This window comes from Monodelphis domestica, chromosome 3 (genome assembly GCF_027887165.1).
Source record: "Monodelphis domestica isolate mMonDom1 chromosome 3, mMonDom1.pri, whole genome shotgun sequence".
NCBI lineage: Eukaryota > Metazoa > Chordata > Mammalia > Didelphimorphia > Didelphidae > Monodelphis > Monodelphis domestica.
Window position 1 is genome coordinate 447,910,857 of NC_077229.1, and position 13,135 is coordinate 447,923,991.

General features: G+C 37.8%; 1 long non-coding RNA gene across 2 annotated transcripts in view; it reads right to left on the reverse strand.

Annotated features, from left to right (window-relative positions):
* LOC130458503 (uncharacterized) overlaps window positions 1-13,135 on the reverse strand; it is a 243,554-nt gene that overhangs the window by 15,642 nt on the left and 214,777 nt on the right. The gene's annotated exons all lie outside the window — the stretch shown is intronic.

Sequence of the window (13,135 nt, forward strand, 5' to 3'; positions counted from 1 at the left end):
CTATTTCCTTCTCCCCCACACCCAAATGACCATGACCCAAAGAGATTCTTTGAGAATATGAGAGCCCTAATTCCATCCTTTGGTTCAGATCACCTATAAATTTGAAGACTGAGCCAACAACCACCTTAACAGAGAGAAAAAATTACCAATTGACAGGGCTATAACCAACTCCCAGTGTCAGCAGTCCATTTTTATTAATGGAACCAGTCATAATTAATACTAATTTGACCTGGGCTCAAATTATTCCTCAAATCCTTAGTTGTGTGACCCTGGGGAAAAAAAAGAGGCTCTATGGACCTCAGTTCCCTTATCTACAAAGTAAGAGGGTTGAGTTCAATGATCTCTACAGTCTCTTTCAACTCAAAATCTATGATTCAATGATCAAGTATAAAATCAGTCAAGAAAAGAAGTTACAGGGTATAAAGGACAGCTCTATCCAAATAGGAATTTCACTGTTGATCTCCCAGAAAGCATGGTTACAATTTGAACTACCAGAAAACCAGAAAGTGAGGACCAGGAGCTCTGGTTGCTGCAGTAAGGTGTTTCCTGTCGCGGAGAAAATGTATCTCCATCCTTATAGAAATATGCTGGGAAACAGGCCTTTTTTTTTTCAATTTAGGCCAGTTATAGCTCTAGTAAGCATTCTAGATTACCTACTTGTGAATCCCCTGAAATTTTCTTCTCTCTACAGTTCTTTTATTCTCCTCATAGCTATGAACGTGAAGCCCTATCTCTTTCCTTATGTGGTGGGTAGAAAAATTAAATTCTAGTTGTTTGCCAATGATACTTAGAGAAATATTGCAATGTCATTGCAGTAAATTAATCAAAAGACATATTGTTAAATTAGGGGTTTGGTAGCCATAATAGAGGAGCTGTCACTAAAGCTGACTGAAGTTAACAGCTTATTTTTATACACTGAAAATACAAAATGAGGTTTTGAGTAAAATAATGACTTTTATAAAATAATTGGTAGAAAATTTACATGGCAAAATGATCTGATCACTGTAACATATTTACCAAATAAACATATTTTTTTTTTAAATAAAGCTAACTCCGTCATCGGAAATGGTAACATAAACTTAAGTCTCATTGGAAGGAAAATGAATCCTAAACACAATAACAGTCTGTGATATTTCTGACAACTGCAAAATCCTGGCTAAGATTACTCTGTAGATATGTGATAAACATAATGATTCCTTCATTCAGCAGCATAGCTCATGAAAGATGCAGTGACACAGCAGCTCAGAGCTCAACTCCGGAGCCAGTTGTAACAAAAGCTGGAGAGGCACATTACAGAAGAACAAATCCTGATTCTCAGAGGCTTCTTCCCAGCCCACTCTGTGTCTAACTTGCTACAAGATTACCTCTCACATTTTTAGTAGCCACTGTGAGCTTCAGGAAAGTAAATTTACAACCTTGATGAAAGTACAAAGTGGAAGGAAAGAACAAAGGAACAAAGGAATGAAGGGAGGAAGAGAGGGAGGGAGGAAGAAAGGAAGGGAGGAAAAGAGGGAAAAAACAAATGAATAAATGAACAAAAGGATGAGGAAGGAATGGGAATGGAAAGAGAAAGGTAAACAAAGAATGTAATTAGATGCTATTCCAAAGTAAATAATTTAAAATTTAATATTTTAGGAGGAAAGGGAAAGGATTTATTGCTTGGGCTTATCCATGCCACTGTTAGCACAGAGTTAGAATGGTGCTCACTGCCTCCCTTAGTTGCTAATTGTGCTCCTAATTCTTGCATTGCTATTTTCTACATGCATCTACGTGAAGCAAATTATAAGGACTTTTGGAAGAAAGACTTTTGGAGGCAAAGGAAGCAACATATTCTGTATTGTGGCACCCAGTTCAATAGAAGTAATGAAAAAATCAAAATGATTTATTTGTAATTCTTTCCTGAAGTAATAAGCCACACCCTATTGCCAGTTTTCCTGTGTTTGGGGACCATCTAGCTTAGAGCTTAGCAAATTTACTTCATGGCCCCACAACAAAAAGATACCTAAAGGACTTAGATAAAAACAGTTTGTTCGTAAAGTAGGTCATTATTCTAGGACAGTAGGAATATTTGATTTTAGTCTTTCCATTGGAAAGGAGATTTCAGATATGAAAAATTGCAAAGCATCAAGAAACTTCATTTATTCAACAAAGGCAAAAAGTTTCATTTTCCTCATCTATGTCTATTTACAGTGAGTAATTTCAGAAGTACAGACTTTACTTGATAGAACTTAGCTACTGTTCCTCATATTAGCTTCTGTTTATTCAATTCAATGTTGTAATGGATCAGGAACTTGTACCTAAAATCAGGAGGAACTGGGTTCAAATCTCACCTTAGATTCATTTGCTGTGAGGCCCTGGCCAAGTCCTCAAACCATCCTGTGCCTCAATTTCTTCCTCTATATAATAAGGAAGTTATATTTGACAGCCTTTGAAGTTCAATTCAGCTTTAAATCTGTGATCCAAATAAATACTAATCAAGTAATAACTATGCTCAAGCCAAGTGCAATGAATAGGGGACCAGTTTATAGAAAGGGAGATCTTCTCTCCAGTATCCTACCAGAGGCTAACTGTGTGAATATGGAAAAATCATGCAACCTCTCAATGTTCCAGGCAATTCTTTAGGACAATAAATTATGAATCAGATGCTGAACTTTGTCATCTGCTTTGAAAAGAAAAAAAAAACACCTTACATTCCATATCAGAATCAATACTGTGTATCAGTTCCAAAGCAGAAAAGCAGTAAGAGCTAGGCGATGGGAGTTAAGTGACTTGCCCAGGGTCACACATCACAGTCTGCTTTGATGAAACAAATCACAAGTCCAGCCCAAAATAAAAACTGAGAAGGCTTTTTTCAGAGATGGGGTTCCAGACACAAAAATGAAACCATCCCTAACCTCAAGGACCTTATAATCCTTTTAGAGGGACATTATATATATATATAAAACAAGGCAAATGGAGAAGGAAAACACTAGGAAGTAGAGGACAAACAGAAGTAGAGAACAGGTCATGGAAAGCATCATGGAGATGAACCTTGAAAGAACACAAGAAATCTGAAAGTCAGAGATAAAGGAAGAAAAATAGGAAAGTTTGGAGAAGAGAATCAACAAGGGACTGCATTTCCAAATAATATGTTCCCTGAATGCGAGGAGAAAATCCCATCCCCATTTTGAATAGGAACAAGTAGATCTTGAAAAATCAGTCTTAAAGATTCCCATAGACCACAGGCACACCAATATACTGCTATGAATTGAGCTATGAAGTGCCATATTGGCAATTGATTTGTATTATACTCTTTTTACAGTGACAAATATCCACACCTTTCAACCCAGAGATCACTGCTTGACACATACCCACAAGGAAATCAGACAGAAAGCTCCCTTAGACACCAAAATATTAGTAACAGCACTTTCTGAGTGTCGATGAACTGGAAACAAAGTCGCTGACTGAGGAGGGGGAATTCCCAGATAAAGCATAAGGGATATTGTTACAGAAAACCATAAGAAACAATAACTATGAAGAATTCAAGGAAAAATGATAAGACTGATATGGACTGGTACAGAGTAAATTAAGTAGAGACATATACAATGAGAATAATGTAAATGGGAAAAACGTGGATTTTAATGTCTAAATAGAATCACCTAGCTTTGCCCTGGAGAACAGTTGAGAAATATATCTTCCCCTTCATTTTTTCAGGGAGGGGATCTATGAATGTGGAATATTATATATCAGTCAGATGGAGTCTATGTTTTGGCAAACTTTTTTCTTTTTATTTGAATCTTTGTTATGAGGGGATGACTTGTTGAATGGAAGTGGGATACATTCAGAAATGAAAGTAATGTAAGAACACAAGGTATCAATAAAAATAAGGTAATTTCAAAAAACAATTTCCATAGACTACCTCTCTGTTTTTAGAGCTCCAATAGTAGGAGCTGGAACTCCCTACCCAAGTTTGGAGCCTTGATATATTATAGAAATATTTGTTTTAGAAAAATAAACAGATTGTCTCACCTACCCAGGCCTTCCATAAAGTAAATTAGTTCTTGAAGTTAATATTTCAGTCTCAGAATAGAAGAGGAAAACCAGACACATGTGGGATGTCTTCATCTTTTAGGTAACAGCTTGAAAGGATTGGCGAAACCAGAGGCAAGTTTTGAAATGAAGCAAATATTTATGGACACATAGCATACAGTCCCTCAAACACAGTCCAGCCTTGGGAATTATTACCCATCTGCCAAAACATATATTTCCCGAAGGAAAAAGATAGTTCTGAGTGGTACTATTGTCCTCCTCTGATTTTTTACATTGATAATAATAATAAGAGCTGGTATTTAAAACAGGTTTTAATGTTTGCAAAGTCCTTATCTATCTTGACCTCACCCTTTAAGTAAAGCATTGTAATCATAACAATCCAGATTTTACAAGTGAAGAAAATGAGGCACATGAAAGACTAGTGACTTGCCCAGAGTCACACAGTAATTGTTAAAGGACAAAATTTAACCCAGATCTTTCTGTCTTCAATGCCAGGTCCTTGTCAATTACATCAAATAAAATAAACCCAGAATAATCAATAGCCAGATTGAGCCAAAAACAAATTCCAATACTTTATGACTTAGCAAGTTACTGCTGATGTAATCAACTCAGATTGTAGCTACTTTCAGTTCCTGTAAAAATAGCTCTTTTTGTCAAAGATATAATGAACTCACAGCCTAATTACTTTAATCTACTCCTTCCCATAATAATTTGTGATTCTATTCTTTCTACCCTAATTCTACATCCCTTTACCTACTGACAGCCATATAATAAGAAAGAAAGAAATTCAGTAGTTGATAAATGTTGATTCTCTACAAGATATGAATTAACAAATGACAGAGTATATCATTGAAAACACTCTAAGATCAAGAGATCATTACATCCAATCAAGTCTCCACTTGGGATCATTCCCATTATGTGTCTCCTTTGCTCCAAACAGGTACAGCTAAAAGAAGATGAAGAAAATCATAAAGCAATTTTGATTGAGTCCACTATAGGGTAATGTTACATAGCATAATCTGAACCTTCACTGCTACAGATCATCCTACTATGCCCGTGATATCCCATTCTTCATTGTAGCTCTTCCAAATGATTTCATCCTACCTCAAACTTACCGTGGCTCCCTCTCCTCCCATACTCAGCTAAAAACCTCCCTCAAGATTGGACTGAAAAATTGAGGTAGAGCTTCCTTTTCTCCCAGCTTACTCATCTCCTATCTCTCAGAATCTTTCTGCCGCTATTCTCTTCAGTCTAATCTCTTTTCTTCCAAACAGTTGAATGTTGTGTTTTTCTTTTTCTGATTCCATGGTTACTCATACCAAACATTAAATCTTTATTTTCAACACACTTCAGTTTCACTATGGTGTACAAACCCATCACAAACTCATAGAGGGTATTTCTCTAACATGTCAATTCAATCAATTACCAGCATCAGGAGGACATCTTGATGTTTTTGATAGCCTGTGAGTCCTGTTCACTTCAGTATCAAGTTTCTCACCTCCTTACAGTCTATCAGATCTTTAATTCTTAAAAACCAGATTACATTGTCCTAGAAAATCCATTGTCTTCTCCTAATATCTATTCCTCCCCCCTTTTTTTCTCTTCTGTATTCCTGATTGGGATAACTTGAAGCATAATAGAAGATTGCCTTCTGAATCACAGGATCTATTATAGCTGGTGATTCTAGCATCCATAAAATAATTACAGATCTTTGTTAAAACTAAATGAAAACTCCAGTCCTTAATTTCCATAGAGTTCATCAATATTTACTTCAAATAGAGAACATAGAGATAGGGAGAGATTGAATGCTATTCTAATCTCACCATGTGGCCACTTCTCTACATGGCTATCTATCTCAGCCACCATATTCTCTCTACACCCAAGAGAATAGAGAAAGACTACTTCCTGGAATCCCCCAACCCCTTTTATTTCTTCTCCTTTACCCCCAGATCCTAACCTGATCCTTTCTGGGTCATTGTGCCTAGGTTACTCTCCGGTGACCTGTGTTGGAGCACACTCATGTGATGTACACTCATGTGACCTAAATCTAGCAGTCCAGGAACACAGGTAAGACCCCAAAGGGGTTCCCTTCACACAACTTTGGCTAGCCAGTGTCATTGAAAGAAAAAATGTTCAGAACTCTAAAGCTGTTAACACTCTACAGTTATCATTGCATGTCTTTGTTGGATATAATTAGCATTTTTCCTTATATACAGGTCTTACTCTAAATTAATCTTTTTGTTGCTGTTATTATGTGTGTTATGCATATGCATATGTATTTTTCTAGGTTTCCCAAGAACTCCACAAATCAATGTAATTCATCACATGTAATCTTTTGAGGAGGAAGTAAATAAATCTAAGCTACAAATATGGCAACCAAAAGTCAGGGTGTTTTTTTTATAATATACCATTGCCTTTGGAACCAGACATCTATTTTAACCATAACCATGTCCTTCCGTTTTCATGACCTGCCACTCCGGATTCAATAATTTATTTGACTACATTTTGTTTTATGACATTGAACAACTCCACAGCAGAAAACTCAAAAAATTGGAACAGGATAATTTAGGTAATGGAAGTGAGAATAATTATGGTGTATTGAATAGAAGATACACTCCTCTACCTTGAAGCAAGAAAATCCTAGGTTTAAATCCTGTCTTTCATATACACTGACTTTTTCAAGTACCAGCACTACTTAGAAACTTTGTAGAAACAAACAATGATGTAGAACTCAATTTAGCACCACCACATTTTGGGTAGCACGGCTGCTTGTGTATATAATCGTAGGATCTATTTTAACCATATCCAGACTTAGAACTTGAAGGCACTTTAGAGAACATTTGATCCCACTCTACTATTTTACAAATAAGAAAATTGAAGACCATGGAGGTTAAACGATTTATCCAAGGTCATGCTGGTAATGAGTAAAAGAGGTAGGATTTAAACTCACCCTTTGATCCTAAATCCAATGCTTTTCCTATTGTATCATGCTGCTTTTCTATGTGATTGAGAAATGGCCTAACTTGCAAAAATTATGTACATTTTGCACAAAAGCAAGAACTTCTGCCTATTTATATATCTAATATTCCTGGTGTTAAGCTGAGCCCATAATGCAGTTAACTAGATTCTTTCTTGTCCCATTAGGGAACAAAGAGGAAAAGTGAGCTTCCTTATGTTCCTTAATTGATGTTGCCCCAGAGCAGAGAAGACAATTTACAAGCCATTCCCCCAGTTCACAGGCTACTTATATTATTGTTCAGCACTTCATTTTCCTACTATTTTGGGGGTGGAGAGGATAGTTGGACAAATGAAGTCTCTTCCAACTCTAAATTTATGCTATGTTCCTTTGCCTCCTTGAATTTTTTTTGCACGTTATATATACACATATCTATATATGGGTATATTGATATATACCAAGATAATATAAAAATATAAGTTTCTACGCTATCCATAAAACTCATGGTTACACATCAAATGTGAAGAAGGATTTTTATTCCTTGAGGTCCCAAAATAGACAATCTCAGTGACATTTTACCGTTTTGTTCACTTTAAACAACATGAGAGGTATAGGGCATAAGATAGAGTCCTTCCCTCAAGGAGTTTACAAAATAGTTTTTCACTGCATATTTGTGATTGAGGATATAGATGATGACCCAGAAATTTATAAACTAAAAATCTACTTGAGCAGATAGAAAACTTAGAGCATGTTTTCTCATTTGCACAGCATTCATCTCTGCAGGCATGTATGGCAACCTTTGCATGCACACTTCTAAACTAACAAAATTACTAGGTCTTTCTATTTACATGGTACCTTTTATTTGATTACATTCCAGTAAACTCCCTAACCCTTGTAAACATCTTTTGAGTTAGGAGTATGATAAATAGTATCTATATTGTACAGCTGGAGAGTCTTAAAATGGGAACTAAGTGATGAATCATTGAGAGAACCAGGAAAAAATACAGAATATAATAAAGTCACTTTACTCCAGTACCTAGAAACTGGTCTCATGAAATGTAGAATATTTATTTTCCTTCTCGCATATAGTTTTTGCTCAGAGACTTTGAGAATTCATAGTTTCAGCAACTATAATGGCACCCTTTTTCTCCAGGAAGCACTGTGCCTTGGTTTTACCTCATTTCCAATTCCTTGAGCCTAATACATTGGTAATGTTGTAATCAGTACCATCCACCCCTACGCGAATGGAATTGACCATCATGATAACTAACTAGACATTATTGCTCTACCAAAATATATTCAGATGATCCCTAAACTCTTGACTATATACTGGTTCATTTGTTTCCTCCTCTTAGTTAGAGCATCTTCCATGGTACTGATGGAACTCTTCCATACCTCATTCAGCCATTCAAGGAAGTCTTTGCATGCTTGGAGTAGATGCCCCCTTATAGGTTTGAGCCCCTTTGATTACCTTCAGTCTGGTTTAGCTTGCCTGCTGAGATGGTGTGGCTGCTGCTTCTTGGAGCCACAAATAAGAACTACATGACAGCTGAACAGGTGGATGAGCAACTCTGAAAAGGACTCCACAGACTCTCATACCAGACGTACTAGACCTCCCTAGGCAGCTAGGTGGTGCCATAGTGCACAGAACACTGATCTTCACACCAAAGGGGCTAGTCCTCCATAAATACCCCATGCCCCACCCCATAAAGGGCAAGAGTTGTCTGACAGACCAATTTCCACCTGCTGGTTTGGTCCACTAAGCACAAGGGCATCTGTATGCATACTTGCTTTCCTAAGCACTGAGCCATCCCATTTTTTCATTCACTCCTTCCTAATGATGTTGTCACTGCTCCCTTCACCTTAACGCTTTCACAACTCTGGGTGGTGTAAATCTGATTGTGCTCTGTTGGTTCCAGCCAAAGAAATCCCTAGAAGAGGGTGTAGTACACAGCAGCAAATGAGCAGTAGGAGGAGTTCTTCCCTTCTGTTTTTCACCAGGATGGGAAGGAGAGTGGAGCAAGAGTTGAGCTGGTGGAGGGCAGAGGTGAAGCATGTGAAGAGTGAGTTTCTCATACAGGGGTGGAGGGTGAATGAGGTAGGTGAGCATGCAATTGGTTTTGAGCCTGGGCGGTGATAAGCTTATGTTCATGCTAAGCTGCTTGGTGGCATAAAAGTACAGCAATGCTGGGTGCAATGAAACCAGAGGAGAGAGCTTAGCTGTGGTGGAACTGTGGGGACAAAAGTTCTCAAGCTGAAACCACAAAGGCAACTCAGCATCATCTTAATTCTGGTAAAGAAAGCAGTCAATGTGACTGAACCTATGCGATCATACTCTGTTCCATTAACAACCAATTACTTTCCAATTGTGTTTCCATGCAGGAAATTTACAGTTGTATTTTATTTGCACATAGAAAAATGCCAAAAGAAAGCATTCTAAGACACTGATAAGAATGTGCATCCTTTGTATTTTGTACAGGAGGAGAGGAAGAATCATGCACTGGCATTTATTTCACCTCAGTTTAAGACATAGTTGTGATTCTAAAATAAAAAAGGGGATGTTATTATGAAGTTAAAGAAATAGAAAAAGTGAGATCTCAGAAGGGATATAGTAGAACATCTTTCACTCACTGAGCCAGTCTTGAGCTTCCAGCTCAGTGGAGGTGTGTGTTGTTTCTCTTGAAGTTGTCATTCAGAAGAAAGGTCACAATGCTTTCAAGAACTATTTGTCCAGGACAGTGGAGAGAACCTACAGATTTATAGAACTTCAGAAATGGAAGAAATTTCAAAGAATTTCTAGTCCAAACAAACAAACAAAAAAGCCCTCAAATCATACTATCTAGAAAGCTTGCCTGTTTCCTTCTAATATTCACATTAAGAATAGGTTCCTCACCAAACCTTACAGATACCTTTAAGACATCATCCAGGTCAAGGCTTTTTTTTTTCTTGCTGTTCCTTATTCAGAATGCTACTTCCTTGGGGGCAGCTGGGTGGCTCAGTGGATTGAGAGCAAGGCCTAGAGACGGGAGGTCTTGGGTTCAAATCTGGCCTCAAATACTTCCTAGTTGTGTGACTTTGGACAAGTCACTTAACCCCCATTACCTAGCCCTTACCACTCTTCTGCCAATACTGTGTATTGACTCCAAGACAGAAGGTAAAGGTTTATTAAAAAAAAATGCTAGTTCCTCAATACTTGAGCAAGAATCCTCAGTGTAACATCTCCAACCAATGGTCATCTATCATTTCCTTGAAGACCCCCAGTGAGGGGGACTCCACTACCCATTCCACTTTTTATTCTGCTCAAATTGTCAATAAGTTTTGAGAATTTCCCTCCCTTAAATCAGGGCTATATTTGTCCCTTCTTGTTTTTTATCTATCACTGCCCTCTGGAGCTAAGCTGTTATTTTGTGGTTTAGTCATTTTTCAGTTGTATCTGATTCTTTGGCAAAAATATTGGAGTGATTTTACCATTTCCTTCTCCATCTCATTTTACAAATGAGACAATTGAGGCAAACAGGATTAAGTGACATTCCCATACTCATACAGCTAATAAGTGTCTGAGGCCAGATTTGAACTCCTGAAGATGAGTCTTCCTGACTCCTGGTCCTACACTGTATCCTCTTGCACCACCTGGCTTGATTTAAGCAGAACAATTTCAAATTACTTTGTTATTCCAATGAAGTGGGAAAAGCTCAGATCTTGGAGTCAGGAAGCCTGGATTAGAATAATGACTCTGATACTGATTAAATTTGCCTACCTTATGGGATTTTATGTTATCATCATTAAGTGTCATATTAAACTTATGTTAAAATGCAATCAATATAATAATATTATTTCTATTAAGACAATTTTTAATTTTTTTAATTTTAATTTTTTTTAATTTTTAATTTATTTTACCTATTACAGTTAATAACAAATTTCCACATAAGTTATCTGAAGTTAAATGATTGAACTTGTCTCCTTCCCTCCCTTCCCTTCCACCTTTCAGAGCTGGCAAGTGATTCTGTCTGGGTTATACATGTGTTATGCAAAATTTCTGAATTTATGATAGCAAGTTTAAAAGCATAATACAAAATATTACCTATGGGCATGTGTGTTAAATTAATATAAAAATATACCCCCTTGCCTGGTACATGAACATTTAGAAAGAATGCCAAGTCATGTGAGTGGGAAGGCTATATGTCCAAATGAAGCCCTGACTTCCTGAATGGGTTGGCAGAAGCCCCTGTGTGGTGAGTAATGAACTTGGTTATATTCCTGAAGGTCAGAATTTGTGACCCAGACTGGCCAATCCCAAAGCCAAGTGGGAATAACAACATTAGTTGTCATTGGCCATATAAAAGATGGCCAAGCAAGAAAATTTACATGTGTGGGTGCTCTCTCTCCTCTCTCTCTCTCTCTCTCTCTCTCTCTCTCTCTCTCTCTCTCTCTCTGTCTGTCTGTCTGTCTGTCTGTCTGTCTGTCTGTCTCTCTCTCTCTCTCTCTCTCTCTCTGTCTCCCTCTCTCTCTCTGTCTCTCTCTCTTATGTGACTTGACCATCTTCCTGGACCCCCTTACTGGCCCTTGTAAAACTTGAGAACTGAAGAAGTAGCTTGACCAGGAGACTTTGGTAGTTAAGGGTGACCTAGTAATGTTTTTCTCTCTGTCTTTCTCTTTTACTAATAACTAATTATAATGTAATATAATGTCTTCAGGATTAATTTTAATTAGAACACATAGTATTATTATCCTATATAATTTATAGCTTCAAAATATTTTTATTATAGCCACCAAACATCTCTTGGAATGGCCAGAAGGATGTCATCAGGAAAAAAATATGGTAGGTCATTATAGAAGGACAAAAAATGGCCAATGGACAGCTAGTATACATTTGCTGTCAAGAGGGCTTGAAGAACGATTCCTATGACAGGTCATCTAAGGGTGGTGAGATTGTGATCTACCACCCAAAAGTGGTACTCACATTAGTGGGATCCCAGATTCATCTAAGTATCAAAGAGTACATATAAAAATAATGAAGTTGGTTATACTGTCCTTTCGCATCCATTCTGGAATAGATCACAGGATAAGCCTTTTGAGTAGGAGTCCCTCATGATAAAGGCTCTTGAAACTGGGATCAGGGAAAAGCCCACAGTCAAGGAATCTTTATGGATAAACTGTGAAAAAGCAGAAAAATGGGGATGAGGATGGCCTAAGTAGAAGGACAAGAGGTAGGTTAGTAAGTTACAGATCAGAAACATCACAGTCTGGAAAGTACCAAAACTTGTGATCTTTTGCTTCTGAGAGATGGACCCCAGCTTTGATGTCTATTTGGGGAAGTTTCCTAAACTATCTTTCTCCTTTTCAGGGGAAATTAGAAATGTCAGGTCTAATTTCACAAGAAGTAATTAAGGATATTTGGAAGAAGATAGAGGGCTAGCATATAAATGGTATGGGGTAATTGGTAAGTGATGTAGTGTGGATGGAATGAAAGTAGTTGAAAGAGCTAAAAAGCATGAGAGCTGTGGAAAGGAAACTAGATAAGTTCTGAACTTTCTGCCACTGTGTTGGAACAAGCAACAATGGTAATATCAAGAGAGAAGAAATTGCCAAGACTGACAGTTGGTGGGGGAAGGGACAACTGAGAGTGGCGGTTGGGTCTTGTGACTAGCACTTCCTTCCTGGTAGCTGGACTTCCTTCCTGGTGTTGGAGGTGGGAGGAGCTCATTCTGCCCAGTCTGGAGTGGAGTGCCTCTACTTGGTTCAGCCTGAAGATTCAGGCCCAATCAGCTCTGAAACTTAGAACTTTCCTTGGATGCTTGCTGTCTACTGCTAAAATTCTAAATAGTAGATGGGAGTGGGAGAAACCCTCCACCAGCCTGTGAGATGGTGGAGCTGGCCTCAACTCCAAAAGCTGAGAAAGACTCCAACCTTATTTAGGGACCTTTCTCTTTCCTTTTTCCCTGATATCTCTCCAATCCAAACTAATTATTAAAATTTCTCTCATTAAAATATCACAGTCAGATAAGTGGACTATCTTTTCTGGGCAAAGAGGGAGCTAAACATCAGCTCAGTCATCCAAAAACAAATGGTCCTTATCAGACCCCTGCTGCTGCCTCTCGGCAGGGGGCATCTCTCACCTTTGCCTCACCAGGAGCAATATTCCCTCTCTCC